This window comes from Echinops telfairi, unplaced genomic scaffold (assembly GCF_000313985.2).
Source record: "Echinops telfairi isolate 266 unplaced genomic scaffold, ASM31398v2 ScPeMD7_18;HRSCAF=68, whole genome shotgun sequence".
Taxonomy (NCBI): Eukaryota; Metazoa; Chordata; class Mammalia; order Afrosoricida; family Tenrecidae; genus Echinops; species Echinops telfairi.
Genome location: NW_022103915.1, coordinates 49188785 through 49206339, shown reverse-complemented (window position 1 = coordinate 49206339; position 17555 = coordinate 49188785).

Here is a 17555-nt window from a genome sequence, read left to right as displayed (position 1 = left end):
GTGAGTGAAGGGAGACAGCAAATCGTGTAAAATAGAAAATGAAAATAATTTATATATTATCAAGGGTTCAGCAGGGTGGGAAGGTGCGGGAGGGAGTGTGGGGGTGGGGTGGGAAGAGCTGATACCAAGGGCTCAAGTAGAAAGAAAATATTTTGGAAATGATGGCAACATTTGTACAGATGTGCTAGATACAACTGATGTATGGATGGCTATAAAACCTGTCAGAGCCCCCAATAAAGTGATTTATTAAAAATAAATAGATAAAAATTGGGAAAAAATCTGTATTTCCACTGCTCAGTTATAAACACAACGGTCTACTTTTTTCTAATTCTCTGGCTTTCCACCTACTACGTAATTCATCAAAACTGTGCTTTACTTTCTTCTACTGCTGCTAACTTCTTAAGGAAGTAAACCACTCCCATGTGTACACACATTGACACACACCCCCACCCCCACCCCCAGTAGTGTGCCCTCCTCCCGAGGAGCCACCAGCCGCCGAAATGTCTGGCACATGTTTGGCTGCGCACCCATCACAGCCAGGCGTGAGAGACACTGGATTTGTGCGGTGCGTGCTCGGACGGTTAGGCCGATGGGAGTCTGGCCCTGCGCCTGGCCCCGCACTGCTCGCTGGTTGAGCACTGGGAGCCAAGAGGCTTTGGAGGGTTGACTCTCGATAGATGCTGCCACTCATTCCTGTGGGAACAGAAGCCCTTCCATCTAACGACAGCCTCTGCTTCAATGCACAGGACAGCTATGACAGCAAGGGCGGCTCCAGACTAACTGGTGGGGAGACCTTCAGCTGACACAGCTTAGGGAGGAGTTGGCTGGCAGCACAGTCCTGTCAGTTTCTACAAGTCGTGTGGCACTCGCCCCATGCCATCCAGCAGTTAGTGGCAGCCAGAGGAAAATGTTTGTGGTGGGGGTGGGCTCGGCAGGGACAGGCAGAGGTTTTCTGGGTTTGTTTTAGGAAAACTAGATGATCTCACAGAGTAGATCATCGTGGGAGAAGGGGCTGTTTGATAGAAATGCATCGGAGCTGAGCGGGAACCGGGAGAGCTGACTTCCAGAGCTCTCTGGCTTTGGACTTCCGCTGCCTCCAAGGACACGGATAGCCCTAACAGGTTCAGAATGCTCCTTCAACTCACTGAAGGAGTGACTGCGCTTAATACTACTGTGATGACCGATTTCCTGGTCTGCATGCTAACACATGACCAATCAACTTTATGCTCAAGGATCCAAGAAGCGCCCTCTCAGGCCCCTCTGCATTCAGGAGCCCTAAAAGCCCACGTCCCGTCCTGTCCAGCAAGCGAAGGCTGCCAGCACCCCTCCTGGGAGAAGGAGATATGCATGGATCCTGGAGTGGGCCTCTGGTTTTCCCTCTTGCCAATTGTGCCCCTGTCCTGTGTTCCTTTCAGTGCCGTGCACCTTTCGTGGCCACCTCCCTAACTTGCTGATTTGATGCCCCTTGCCACCTTCCAGCTTCCAGCTCCAGCATCATGACCTGAGCTCGGATTACCATTCTCTTCACCTGCATCCAACAACCTGTACACAGGACAGGAGCAGCCTGCAGGCCCCAGCTGCCCATGCACACTGCCCTGGTGGACCATCCTCCCCGCATTCACCCACCATGCAATTGTGCAGTCACCAAATGGTAGAGCTAGCATGCTGGTTTCAGTTGGAGCCCAGACAGGGACAGAGGAGGAGCTGAGTCCTGTTTTTCATGAAAGAAATATCACAAAGCCTGGGGACGTCGTTTTTGGGTTTCTCAGCAAGCTAGATGGGACGTGGTCCATTCTTTGGCTGCCACAAACACGGCAGGTGTTTTGTATAGAGCTCTGCTCCATAGGCATTTCAATGGCTGCGGTCTTTCAGGGATAGGTTTTTAGGCCTTTCTTCCAAGACATCTCTGGGTGAACCGGAACCTCCAAACTTTCAGTGGGTAGTGCAGTGCTTAACCATCAGCGCGGTCCAAGGCCGCCACACTACAGACACGTTAGATATATAAGTCCTATCTCTATCTATATGTATAGGTATGTTAGATATATAGATTATGGGGGGGCATATGCGCATCAGGCTCTGTTCACCGCTGCCCCTTCATGAGGGCGGCATGTCCCTCTTTGAACGATATCATTCCAGAGACTGCTCATAAGGTTCTAAATCACAGAAGAGATAGCTTTTATTTTGATTTACTGACCTTTGTACATTTTAATCGATACAGTTTGTTGCAACATCTCCACACTCCCTGGCACTGACCCCGCCTCCAAAAATTATGCCAAGAAGGTTCTACATCAGAGGTTAACAAGTCATTGGCTCTTGAGCCAAACCCAACGCGTCCCGTTTTCGTGTTCTCGTGGCCGTACAGCCCGGCTCGCTGGCCCCTGCTTTGTCCGGGGCAGCTTTTTGACTCTGATGGCTGAGTAATTGTGACAGAGACCACATGGCTGGCAAGACCTAAAATATTTATTATCTCGTCCTTTTCAGAAAAAGTTGGCCAATCCCTGTCCTACTTGAATAGGATGCGACGCGGCTCACAACGCGAGTTTTACCCCCAGAAAGCTCTCTTGCTCGGTCTGCTCCGAGGCTAACACAACATGACATCTGACGTCCAGGATGTGGATGTTCTGTTCCAAGTAACAGACACTTTCACTTGGACACTTTGCCGTCAGATCATGGAAAACTCAACCAGGAATGTCAAGCCCATGACATTGACCCCCGTCTTTCCCCAGGGGGCACTCTGTTGTAAAATAAGATAATCTTTCTCCACATAAAGTCTGAGATTCACAAGAGACCTTAGTTGCCAGAATTGATTTTAAAAATGAAGAATCCTAAAATAATGTTTTTTAAAAAGCTGCTCACAGGGTTTTCCATGGTTGTAGTGCTTTCAGGAGTAGGTCTTTCAGGAACAAATCTGATTTTTTTTTGAGGCAAAGATAAAAGAATTGGTAAATAATGAAAAATGTATATTTCTCCCGAAAGGGAAAAACAAAACAAAAGACGTAATACCTCCAACTCCCTGGAGCCTTGGTGGCTGGGGTGCTAACCTCAAGATCAGCAGTTGAAAACCACCAGCTGCTCCATGGGAGAAAGATGAGGCTTTCAACTCCCGTAAAGAGGTACCATCTCGGAAACCCAAAGGGCGGTTCTCCCCTGTCCTTGAAGACTGCCGTGAATCACTACATCGATTGGATGGCAGTGAGTCTGGTTTTTGAGGTTTTTGAGGTTCATTTCAATGAGTGACTGACCCTCTCTCATGCCTTCGAGTCAATTCCAGCGCACAGCAGCCCTACCCATTAAAATAACCTTTGGCTGGTAAAAATAAGACAGGCCTATGAATTAGTATTTCTACCCCTTGGAAATCTTTCCTGGACTGGGGCCGTGGTGGAGGTTTTTCTACGTGGGGGTAGAGGGAGGAGTCCCGTCTTTCAAGGAGGAGCACCAGGCTGGAAGCCACATACACAGCCGCTACCCATCAGCGATGGCTTCCATGCCGTTACGTTGCTGAATGGGGCTCAGCAGAGCTTCCAAGAGAAGAGCAAGTAGCAAGAAAACCCTTGAGAATCCACCACTGGAAACCCCGGGGGCCACCACGGTCTGGTCTGCCCCCAGTCATGGGGATGGCGCAGGAGTCGGGACCAGCCCACTGGCAGGTCATGACAACAGTGGCTGTTCTGGAGGTCAATGAACTCCCAACGAGGCACCGCGAACACACCAGACAGACCTCTGCCTGCGAGCTCAGGCGAGGAGAAGGGTAAGACTCGAACCCACTCTGTGCGGGTGTGGAAGGAGATGAGCATGGAGATGGAGGGATGGTCAGGAACAGTTCTACTCTGTCCTAAAGGGATCCTATGAGTTGGAATCACTTCCCTGTTAGTGGGCAGGCCTTCCCAAGATGTTAGTCTGGGTAGACTAGAGAAACAAATCCATGGACACACATATGTGTCTAATAAAGAGATTGATATACAAGAGCAATTGAGCATTGAGAAAACATCCCAACCCTGTCCACTCTGAGGCCATGAGTCTGATATTAGCCCATATGTCCGATACGGGTCTATAACGTCTGGTTCAGACTCACGGAACACATGCAATGAAGCCAAGTGCAGGACGATCACAAGCCAGTGGGTAGAAAGTCTTGGGGTCCAGTGGCGTTGTAAGCATCTCAGCCCTGGCAGGGGTCTCTCTGTGGCTTCTCCGGCTTCCAAGGGCTGGTTGCATCCATGCCGCTTGTCTGGCTCAGGGCACTAGGGTAGTTCCATGTGTCTTGTCAGCTGCAATGTCTCCCAGGGAGTGAAGTAGTGAGAGAGAGTCTCTCCTGCCTCCAAGGAGGAAGTACCTGATTTCCCAGAATTCTCAAAAGGCCATGCCCACACTGAGGTCTCATTGGCTGTGACCCGATTGACAGACTAGACTCCACCCCTTCACTCTTAATCCTCTCCAATTAACAATTATATAACTACCACAAATATATACTTGCTACCCTAACAAGCTCCTATTATCTCACTCCAGTAATCGCTAGAAGTTTTCAATCACTCTAAATAAATAGTTGTTTTCTTCAGTCAAGTGAGGATGTGGAAAGAATAAACCCCAAGAAAGGGTGCACTGATGGAAATGCAAGATTCTTTTCATGATGAGAATATAGAAACACAGTCTCAAAATTCCTTAAGTTGTTGACCCTTCACTTAGGCAAGCAATTCATTCTTACTACCAGCACTGGCCTCCAAAAATGATTTCTCTCAACACATGACCTTGCTATAACCTGTTTTTTAAAGTATACATTGTAAACATTCTGGTATTAGCACTGTAAATGTTGTACTACCCTAAGCATTTGTGTCCGCTGAAAATCTTCTCACACTTTTTTTAATGCACCTTCATCAAAACTAATCAATCCATGATTTTATTGTAATCTCTTTGCTCTTCCCTTTTGTGGTGGGATGAAATTTCTTAAATTGACTCTTCGACCAATTTAAGCAATTACTGTAGCGAGACACAGGAGCATGTCTCTGGAGCCCTGCTGGTGTAGGTACCACACTCGTTGGTCTGCTTAACTGCAAGGTCAGCAGTTTGAAGCAGCAGCCCTTCCACGGGAGAAAGATTGGGCTTTCTAATTTAGGTTTCTATGAGTTGACATCCACTCAGTGGCAGTGAGTTCTGGTTTTTATTTACTCATGTCTCTAACCTCACTAAATGATTGGGTGGGACTATGCCACTAGGCCATGTGAAACACTCATAGAGGAGATTGGTCAGTTTTCATTACCAACCCCCTGCCAGAAAGATGAGCCATCGTTGATGCAGAAGCGGAAAATAAAACCCAGAACCATCAGAAAAGCACTTTCCAGATCTGTCTGAAGCGGTGGAAGCCAAGACCAGAGGCACCAGAGACCGTGGCAGGAAGACCGTGGGACAGAGCAAAAGGCACAAACCAAGATGATGGGCCTGGAAGACAGAGGGACAGGCCAGCCCCTGACCCAGGGAAGCCAATGGACCATGTGGCTGAGAGACTGACAACCGGAGAGACTTGGTTGCTGGCTGAGGGGAGGTGTTGCTGTGGGTGAATGACTGTATCCTTACTGTTTATGGATCCTGACTTGTAGTAACCTTTTAACTTTCCTAATAAATTCCCTTAATTGTGACTATTCTCTGTACATTTTGTGTGGCCATTGCAAGGAATTATTGAACACAACATAGAAGCAGAGTGCCTTGGGAAGAATGTTGGTGCCAGAAATAGGGAAAGTAGGATGGAGTGTGGAGGGATGTCGGATCCTTTCCTCTTGACAATAAAGAAGCCAAAGGAAGATATGATCTGCCAAGCCAGCCCTGGTGGCATAGTGGTTTCACATCGGGCTTCGATCTGCAAGGTCAGCAGTTTGAAACCACCAACCGCTCTGCAGGAGTAAGACAAGGCTTTCTACTCCCTTAAAGAGTTAAAGTCCCGAAAGCCTACCCTGTCCTACAGGGTCACTATGAGTCAGAATGGACTCCATGTCAGTGAAGTTGTTGTTGTTCTTGGTTTTCGGAGCCACCCTACTTGGTGCTCCTCTCGGAGATCATCATGTTTCCTCTCATGCAAACTGGTGACTTTCCATCCAGATGTCTCTCTAATGACCAATCAATCCTGTGAATCTTTTTTTTACGTTCAGAATGATTTTTCCTCTATGACGGTACATACCTTAAAATCTGTCCTCTTGCCAAGAAGGAGAGTAGAGCTACCAGGAGGATTAGAGGAGGGTGGAGGAGAAAGGGGGAATTGATCACAAGGATCAACCCATAACCCCCTCCCAGGGGAACAAATAATGGAAAAGTGGGTGAGGGGTGACAGAGGATGATGTAAGATATGGAAAAAATAGTCTATAACTTATCAAGGGTTTGTGAGGGAGGGCGGGCAGGGGAGGGAGGGGGAAGAAATGGGGAGCTGATATCAGGGGCTCAAGTGGGAAGAGAATGCATTGAAAATGATGATGGAGGCATATGTGCAAATGTGCTTGACACATTGGAGGAATGTATGGATTGTGATAAGAGATGTAAGAGCCCCCAATAAAAGTATTTTTTTTAATTTGTCCTCTTTGAATTAAATTCTCATTCTTTTTTTAAAAGGTGTTTCTTACCAAAAATAGACTTTGGGGGCAGGGCATGGCACCCCATCAGACTCGAGAAAACACTGTTAAAGGTCAACAAACAGACCTAGAACTATTTATAGGCTTTTCTTTTCTTTTTTGTCATTGGTTTTGTTGTTGTTGTTTTGCTCTGTCTTGTTTTTGTGCTTATTATTGTCTCTGCAGGTCTATCTAAATAAGATAGGTAGGTGGGACAAACAATCCGGAGGAGAAAACAATAGGACCGATGGTTCAGGGGGAACATGGGAGAGGGGAGGCGGGGAAAGGAAGTGGGGTTTGGCAGAACCAGGGACAAGGGAACAACAGTGATCTAAAATCGATGGCAAGAAGGGTGTAGGAGGACTGGTAGGGCAATGTAACAATGTAACTGTTAGGGCAATTGACAAGGGCAATGTAGCCAAGAGGAATTACTGAAGCCCGAAGAAAGGCCAAACATGATGGTGGGACAAGAGGAAAGTCAAAGGAAATAGAAGAAAGAACTAGGAGGCAAATGGCATTTATAGAGGTCTAAATACAGGCATGTATATATGTAAATTCATTTTTATATAATGACAGGGAAATAGATCTATGTACATATATTTATATGTTAAGTATCAAGATAGCAGATGGACATTGGGCCTCTACTCAAGTACTCCCTCAATGCAAGAACACTTTGTTCTAATAACCTGGCAGTCTGTGATGCTCACCTTCCCGACACGATTGCTGAAGACAATATGGGTGCATAAGCAAATGTGGTAAAGAAAGTTGATGGTGCCCGGCTAGCAAAGGACATAGCATCTGGGGGCTTAAAGGCTTGAAGACAAACAAGCGGCCATCTAGCTGAGAAGCAACAAAGTCCACCTGGAAGAAGCACACCAGCTTTTGTGACATGAGGTGTTGATGCAATCAGGTATCAGGCATCAAAGACCCAGAACAAAAAAATAATCATTGTGAATGAGGGGGAGTGCGGAGTGGAGACCCAAAGCCCATCTGTAGACAATTGGACACCCTTTACAGAAGGGACACAAGGAAGAGAAGAGCCAGTCAGGGTGTAGTATAGCACCGATGAAACATACAACTTTCCTGTAGTTCTTTAATGCTTCCTACCCGCCCCGCCCCCCTCCCCCACACTATCATGATCCCAATTCTACCTTACAAATGAGGGTAGAGCAGAGCATGTGCATGGGTACAGATAAGAGCTGAAAACACAGGGAATCCAGGACAGATAAACCCCTCAGGACCAACAATAAGAGTAGCGATAACAGGAGGTTGGGGGGAAGTTGGGGGGAGAAAAGGGGAACCGATCACAATGATCTACATATAACCCCCTCCCTGGGGGACAGACAATGGAGAAATGGATGAAGGGAGACATTGGTCATTGTAAGACATGAAAAAAATAATAATAATTTATAAATTATCAAGGGTTTGTGAGGGAGGGAGAGAGGGCGGGGAGGGGGGAAATGAGGAGATGAAGGGCTCTAATAGAAAGAAAACGCTTTGAAAATTATGATGCCAACAAATGTGCTTGACACAATGGATGGATGGATTGTGATAAGAGCTGTATAAGTCCCCAATAAAATGATTTTTTTAAAAAAAAGTGTTTCTAATTTTTTTTAATCTAGACCACTGCTTGGATTACTTTTTGTTTGGGGGGGAGGAGAGGATAGAACTAGTGTAAAGTTGCAGCATCATAGTTATCTAACTGGCATACTGTTGGTACTCACTGCTTCAAGGTTTAGGTGGGAAATTAAACAGTGAGCAGTCGATCAGGGTCTCCTCGCTACTACTACCAATATGACCTTAGGCATGCCCTTTGGATGCTCCACGTTTCAGGCTCCTCATCTAAAAGATGAAGATCATCAATGCACCCCTAGATTATTCAGTAGCCCTAGATTATGCAAATAATGCAAAGACACAGGATTCAAATAAGATAGAGGACAAAGAATTTTCTTCAAAGGTTAAGGTCTGTTATGTAGGAGGTGAGATCAGGTTAGACTGCTAACCACAAGGCCATCGGTTCAAACCCACTAGCCACTCCTGAGAAGAGAAAGGAAACTATCTGTTCCCAGAAAGATTTATAGGTTGTTGTTCTTAGGTACCATGGAGTCGGCTCCATCCCGTAGCAACTCTATGCACAACAGAATAAACTGCTGCATGATCCTGCCCCATCCTCACAATTATTCCTAGGCCTGAGCCCACTGACGTCAATCCATCTCCTTGAGGGCCTCCCTCTTTTTCATCGCCCCTCCACGTTACCAAATATGATGTCCTTTTTCAGGGACTGATCTCTCTTGACAAAATGTCCAAAGTATGTAAGACGAAGTCTCACCATCCTTGCCTCTAAGAAGTACTCTAGCCTTCCTTCTTCAACACAGATCAGTCAGTCCTTTGAGCAGTCCATGGGACATTCTACATTCTTCTCTATCACCACAATTCAAATGCATCTATTCTTCTATGGTCTTCCTTATTCAATGTTCACTTTCACATGCATAATATAGAGTACGATGGCTTGGGTGCACTTTAGTGCTCGGAATAACATCCTTGTTCTTCAATACTGTAAAGAGGTCTTTTGCAGCAGATTTACCTAATGCAGTTTGTCTTTTGATCTCATGACTGCTGCTTCCATGAGCATTGATTGTGAATCCAAGCAAGACAAAATCCTTAACAACTTCAACTATTTCTCTATTTATCATGATGGTACCCATTAGTCCAGTTGTCAGGATTTTGATCTTCTTTACATTGAGTTGTGTAATTCATACTGAAGATTGAAATCATCGATTTTCATCAGAAAGTGCTTCACGTCTTCCTCACTTTCAGCAAATAAGGTTGTGTCCTCTGTATACCGAAGGTTGTTAAAAAGCCTTCCTCCAATCCTGATGCCACACTCTTCTTCATATCGTCCAACTTCTCAGATGATTTGCTTGGCATATAGACTGCACAGGTGTGATGAGAGGAAACAACCCCGATGTGCACTTTTTCTGATTTTTAAAGCAGTTTCATATGCTACGTGTGTTCTTCCCTTTTGATTTTCTAATTCCACGCCTTTGCACATTGCGTTGTAATATTTGGTTCTGTCTTCTCAGGTTGTCTTTGAAATTGTCCGTTCAGCTCCTTGACTTCATCCTTTCTTCCATTTGCTTCAGCTGCCCTATGATTACGATCAAGTTTCAGAGTCTCTTCTGACATCCACTCTGACCTTCTCTTTCCTGGCTTTTTGCTTTCTTCATGAATGACGCTCTTGACGTCTTCTGTCATTAGTGTTCGGTGTGCCGAATCTGTTCTTGAGATGCTCTCAAAACTCCGGTGGGATAGACTCAAAGCCATATACTTCCTCTGGCGGATTTGTTTTAATTTCTTCAGCTTTATCCTGAACTTACATATGAGCAATTGATGGTCTGTTGCACCGTGGGACCCTGGTCTGGTTTTAACTGCTGGTATTGAGCTTCTCCATCGTATTTTCCCACAGATATTGTTAATCTTATTTCTGTGTATCCCATCTGGGGAACTCAGGTGTATAGTCATCTTTTGTGTTGTTGAAAAAGTTCCTTGCTATGAACAAGTCCTTGGTTTTGAAAAACCCTATCATGAAATCTCCAGCTTCATTTTCACCACCGACTCCTTATTTTCCAACTACTGTTCCTTCACCTGTGTTTACAACGTTGGCATTTCAATCGCTAATAACTGTCAGTGAATCTTGACTGCATTTTGATCAATTTTAAACTGAAGTCATTGGTACGATTCTTAAATTACTTTATCACTAGCTTGTGTGGTTGGAGCACAAAGTTGAATAAAAGTTGCATTGATTGGATTTCCTTGAAGGTGGATAGATATAATCTGATCACAGATAGCCTTGTACTTCATGATGGATTTAGCAAGTTCATTTCTGACAATGAACGCCACCCCATTCCTCTCTATTGTGTTATTCCTGGCATGGTAAATCATATGATTTTCTGATTTGGAATGGCCAATACCAGTTGATTCGTTCACTAATGCCTAGGATATCAATCTTCCCATGTTCCATTCCATTTTTACCACTTCTAGTTTTCCTAAATTCATACCTCACACATCCCAATTTCCAATCATTAGAAGCTTTTTCTAGCTGTTTCTCTTTCCCTGGACTGATGCCCCATCAGCAAATGAAGACCCCAAAAGGCTCCACTCCCACAAGCTCTACCCTATTCACGTCCCCATGGTCGACTCCCTCCAAGAAATCATCTCTTCAGTCACAGACAGAAGGGCCCGTTTGCCGGCAGTATCTCCAGCAATGTTCTACTTCCTTGGTTTAGGCTTGCCATATTTGAAAATGCTCCAGAGCTCTGCGTAAGGGTTTCAGTGCCTTCTCCCTCTGAAGTGGGGACCCAAGTCCTTCTTTGTCCTTGGTCTGGAAGCTCTGCTGAAACCTGTTCACTGTGGTGGCCCTGCTGGCATTTGAAATACCAGTGGCATAGCTTCCAGCAACACACAAGTCACCACAGTAGGACACACTGACAGACAAGTGATGGATTGATAGGTTAGGAAGTTCTCTGTAGAGTCTCTGTTAGAATCAATTTGATGATAGTGTGTGTGGGTTTTGGTTGGGGGCTTATACGTTCAGTTGTAATCCTGTTTAGAAGTAAGATTTTCTTTGTTAAATTAGTGAGGTCATGTCCGTGTAGGCTGTGACTCATTTGAGATCTATGAGGAGCAGATAGCTCTGAAGCAAGAAAGCACAGATGAAGGCTGGTTGGTGACACATGACGCCCCTCAAGGAAGCACCCAGGAGCCAGGGAACAGAAGTGGCAAAGAGCTTTCCCCGGAGCTGACAGAGAGAAAGCCTCCCCCTAGAGAGGACACCCTGAATTCTGACTTCTAACTTCGTAAACAGTGAGAAAACAAACTTCTGTTTATTAAAGCCACCCACTTGTGGGCTTTCGGTTATAGCACACTGTGATAGTTAGGTTTCTTGTACCAACGAGGTTTCCATAGGAACATGTGGGCAGAGTTTAATCCGCTCAAAGCTAGATTGGAGGGCAAGTGAGATCAATGCTTTCTGAGGCTGGCCCCCTTCTCTCTTTCTCCCTGGTGGTCAGACCAGCATGCTGCTGCTTGAACTAGTCCTTTGCCTCAACCATGTCTGCACTACCTGTGGGCTGAGCCAACTCACGGATCGTATGACCTTTCGGTGCATCTCTAGAGCTTGAGACGCCATCAGGACCTGCTTTGCTACTTTCCCTCACTATTGGCCATGCCTGCCTCACCCTGCCGTCTGATGCCTGGGGGCTGACTTTTCCTGTCTTGTCTGAGGGCAGACCATCTGCTTCCTAGACCTTGGACCAGCAGTCCATGTAAGTTGAAGGACCTTCATTCAGTATATTAACAGTTCCACGAAAGTGAGTTGAAGTAAGTTCTCTGTACTGCTGTGTGGACTAGTCAGCTATTATATTCTTTCTCGCTATATGAACCTATCCTATATATACATATAATTATATGTGTCCTGGTTTTGTTGCTTTAGAGAACCCTGCCTAACACATACACTGAGAAAATAAGAGAAACTCTACTGAAAACTAGCCTTTTCTCCTAGGGGTATGTGACCATGTTTTCCATTCAATGTATCAAATATATAGTGAGTACTCTCTTCCTTCAAGTGGGCTGGCATTCTTAAATACAGAAAATCCCAGTTGGCTTTGATAGAATAAGGTTGGCAGCCATCTCCTATCCTGTCATTAAATGCAGCTAGCTAAAGTCCTTGACTGTGGGGAGAGGGAAAAACTGGGTGGGAAAGCACTGGGAAACAGGGAAGCAGAGGGTTGGGTCCACATGCCCAGTATTCCCTCAGCTCAATCCTCCACCACTGGGCCAATGGAATTATCTAGGAGATTCTTGGAATTGCTGGCATTGTCTTGGCAGTCCCTGATTGACACACAGCTCAGAATCACCCATGCCAAGATTTAAGCTAGAGGGGGTAAAAAATGAGACAGGTGGTGCCAGCCCAAAGTTGGAAGAGGGACGGTTTTGGATGGATCAGTCTTAGCCAGTGCTCTGAGCTAGCTATTTAGATGCCCTTGCCCTGGCTATTACCTTGCAATACTGTGATCTGTACTGTGGCCCAGCGGTTCTCAACCTGTGGGTCACGACCCCTTTGGAGGTCAAACAACCCTCTCACAGGGGTCACTCTATTCATAACAGTAGCAATATTATAGTTATGAAGTAACAATGAAAATAATATTATGGTCGGGGGTGTCACTAGGACACGAGGAGCTGTGCTAAAGGGTTGCGGCATTAGGAAGGTTGAGAACCACTGTTGTAGCTTGTCGATATTGTCAGTCCCCACTTGTGGCAATCTGGTGGATAAGGATGAGGATGAATGGCTTAAAATGGGACGAAAGCCAAAGGCCACTGGTTCTCCCATAACTCTTTAGTAGCAAGGACACAGAAAGAGGTAGCACATTTGGTTTTATTGCTAAAGCTTTGGTCAGAGGGTCGGTGCCACACAAGTGCAGTCTTGACTTTATGCCTCAGTGAAGAGGGGATATTCCATGTGAGACATCACATAGAATCTTAGAGTTGAATCAAGACTGGAAGCCACCTTTTAATCTCTTGGTCCTGTATTGTCCCTTTGCCTGGTCAACTGGCTGCCCACCCCCCCCCCACTGCCACGGAGGCCATTCCAACTGAGAGCCACCTTCTAGAGAATCAGTCTTTTAGGGCTTGAGATGAATAAACAGGTAAGAATATCCCCTTTCTTCCCTAATGTGCCCTCGGATTTTAATAGCCTCATGATATCATATACAAAATAAGAAAGCAGATATTTCTGATGATTGGTATTGAAGTGCTGTTTTACTCAACTCCCCAGCATCTTTTAAAAGCAGAAACTGATATACAGTTAGTTAGCATGTGAACTTGACCAACAGTCTGCCAGCTAGCCATTGGGGTGGATAAAGAAAAGTGGATAGAAATGGAAATGTTAGCCTTCAGTACATGGGCACCATCCTCCCTCAGGCCACCAATATGTGTTACGATCAAAGGAGAGGCAATTTAAATTTGTTGGGCAGAATTTTGCCCCAACCCCCACCACCATCACCCCAGCCTACGGGCAAGACTGTTTTATTTGCTTGACCTTCTCAATCCCTAAAACTATTTATGGTCAGATTTTACCAAACGTGTGAAGAGCCACAGAACAAAATTACATTTCTTTTAACCAAGCATAGGGGAAATAAGTTAATTTCATGCTATTTCTTGAGGTCAGATAACAAAATGCACATTCACCTAAGAGAAATTTTCTTCCCAAAATTGTCCGTCCCTGAGAGTAAACGCAGGGGAATCCAGGCAGCGGATGAAGCTAAGCTCTGAGAGCAGTCACCCAGATGGCAAACTTTAGGGCGGCTGGGCAGGCTGCACTTGGACTTTGGGGCCTTAGATAATGGCTCCTTCTATGGATTGATAGAAGCTGTGTGCGCTTCTGAGACAGTCACACACTGTGGGCTGAGGAAGACCTCTGTCCCAAGGCCAGCCCTTTTGGGGCTAGCACACAGCGTTGGGGAACCTGTGCTTCCCCTTGCCCACAGCTCCAACATCAGACACCAGGTGTTGCTACCCCCACAGAGAGTCCTTACAAGAAAAAGACAGGGTGCCAGAAGCAAGGGGCCCGTGACAGTAGGGGGGAAGCAAACAATTGACATTGGTATCAAGAAAATAATTACAGATTCATTAATACAAGAATGTTAGAGATGAAGGCAGCCCATAAAGATGATGCCCACAACTCCTTTTTTTAAAATTAATTAGTTTACGTACTTTTATCAGTTTCACCATCATACAATTCACATAGTATCATCCAACTCACCAGTTCAATCACTCAGAGTTGTACAGTCATCACCACGGGCAGTTCCTCATATTCCTTTCTCCCTGGACTCCTTGTTACCTCCTTGTTTCCGCCAGCCTCCCCTGCCATAGTCCCTCGGAAACGATTGATCTAGTTGCTATCTCTATAAGTTTATCTCTCCTGGGTTCCATATACAAAAAAAACATACAAAATCAAAACAAAGCATCATCAAATGGCCCAACAACGATGGTAGAATAAAATAAGGGAAACTTCAGTTGAAAAGAAAGCAGAACGTTTGAAAAACTGAAAAAGCTTTAAAGTGGGTCCAAAGAGTGATCAAAGGATAGGTGTACATTTGAACCTCAATACATCTGCCATCCTCGACTTCACAGTGCTCTCTGTCTGATGTTAAGGTGATTCCCATTCCACCAGTATGGCGGGATTGGACCACACTACAGGACTCTGGGCTTCCCCTGCTACCCGCAGCCTTCTGAACACCAGTTATTCGGAAGTTAGGGTCTAATACTGTTCCCTCCTCTGGGTTTGGGCTTTATTCTTTACAGTTCTTGAGCCACTGATGTTGGTATGCTTCTTGCCAGTGTGAAATGAGCGGACACCTTACAAAACGAGCAAGGCTGCTTGTTTTAAGACAGGCCTTTAAGATCCCAGAAAATATTCTTTCTGATATATAGGCCCATCGGATGTCTTCACTTTAGTTCACTGTGCTATCACACCTACATCTGCAGCGGTCACTTCATGGGGGCAGGCATTGAGCAGGCCCATGTCATAAGAATTGGTTGTTCAAAAGGAAGGGGGGTGTCAACCAACCCATGGACAAGGGAAAACATATGAAGTAAAATCATTGGAGAGAAGGGTGCTTGGTGGGCCTTAATCAAGGGCAATGTAACAGTGAAGAATTGCTAAAATTTGAATGAAGGCTGAACATGATAGTGAGACAAGAGGAGAGTAAAAGGAAATAGAGGAAAGAACTAGGAGGCAAAGGACATTTATAGAGGTCTAAATACAGACATGTAAATATGCTTATATATAATGATAGGGAAATAGATCTATGTACATGTATTCCCTCAACGCAAGAACACTTTGTTCTAATAATCTGACATTCTGTGATGCTCACCTTCCCGACACGATCACTGAAGACAAAGTGGGTGCATAAGCAAACGTGGTGAAGAAAGCTGATAGTGCCCAGCTATCAAAAGATATCACATCTGGGGTCTTAAAGGCTTGAAGTTAAACAAGCGGCCATCTAGCTGAGAAGCAACCAAGTCCACATGGAAGAAGCACACCAGCCTGTGTAATCACAAGGTGTCAATGGGATCAGGTATCAGGCATCAAAAACCCAGAATAAAAAATCATTTATCAATGTGAATGAAGAGGGGTGCAGAGTGGAGACCCAAAGCCCATTTATAGACAATTGGACATGCCTTTACAGAAGGGTCACACAGGGTAGACGAGCCAGTCTGGGTACAGTATAGCACTGATGAAACATACAAATGTCCTCTAGTTCTGTAATGCTCCCGCCCCCCCCAACTATCATGACCTCAATTCTACTTTACAAATCTGACTAAATGAGGGCATGTACACTGCTAAGATAAGAGCTCACAACACAGAGAATCCAGGACAGATAAACCCCTCTGGACCAATAATGAGAATAGAGATACCAGGAGGGGAAGGGGAAGGTGGGGGGAGAAAGGGGAAATCGATCACAATGACCTACATATAACCCAGCAGTTGGTGTAAGACATGGGGGGGATTATAAATTTATAAATTATCAAGGGCTCTTGAGGGAAGGAGGAAGGGGGAGGGTAAATGAGGAGCTGATATCAAGGGCTCAAGTAGAAAGAAAATGTTTTGAAAATGGTAATGGCAACATATGTATAAATGTGTTTGACACAATGGATGGATGTATAGATTATGATAAGAGCTATAAGAACCCACAATAAAATTATTTTTTTAATGATGTATTGTTCTTAGATTAGGGCTACAATTAAGTGCAAGCTCAAAATCCATGCATGGATCGATGGTTTATATATGTCTCTGGTTCACTTTAAAGACATCTTTATTATTTTGTTGAAGTACATTATAAATTACCCCCCATGGGGCATATGGTAGTTCTATTGACATTATCAAAATTTATCCAATGGTACAAAATGTAAAACACTGTTGAGAAAAAGCAGGTATGCCTCTATAAACCACACCCACCACCATAGAGTGGATGGTGATGCGCGGTGACCCTCCAGGGCAGGGTGGAACTGCTCGTGTGGGCGTCCAAGGCTGGGACTCCCGATGGGAGTAGAAAGCCTTGTCTGTCTCCTGCTGGTGCTTTTGACTACGGCCCCTGCAGCCAGCAGCCCAAAGCATACCCATGATTCCATCAGGGCTCCTATGCATGCGTAGGACTATTTTTTGGACCCAAAATACGTGGACTGTTGTACAGATTAGCATCTCAGAAAACTGGACCCTATTTATACAAACAATGACGGTTGGAGATAGGGCAAAACTTCCGGTCACGTTCATTCAAACGGGTGGAAGTGGACTAAGCATGTCATAAAATGGCAGCGTCTGGAAGTAGCGCCCACATGGCAGTCTTGAGGGTCCACTTATTGCCATGAGCTTTGAAGCAAAGTCCCATGACTTCCTTAGCCACAGCCTCGTATCCACAATTCCTACAACCTCTCTTGGCATTCAAATAATTTCCCCTTCCAACCCATTCCTGAACTACAGAATTTCCAAGACTGGCCCGACCTTTTCCTCCCAGCTCCTGTTCCCCTGCTGCCTGACAACCAACTGGGATGAGTTCTGCGCTCGAATTCACTGGATTGAAGAGATGGTACACTTTGCAGCACAACCTGAGATTTCAAGTCATTCACAACCTTTTGTCAGTATAGTAGACAGTGATCAAAACCAAACCAAACTCACTGCCATTGAGTTGATACTCAGAGCAACCCTGCCTACAGTCTCTGAGCCTCTCAGTCTTTACATCTCTCTCCCAGGCAGTGACGTGGTGGGTTTCAACCACTGTCTTATGCTTAGCAGCCCAGCATTTATCCCGCAGCTGCCAGGGTTCCTCAGACAATGACCAATCTATACAAAATAAAGTCCAATTCGCCATGGCCAGCACTGCAGTCAGGATTTCTGAGAGAAGAACTTAC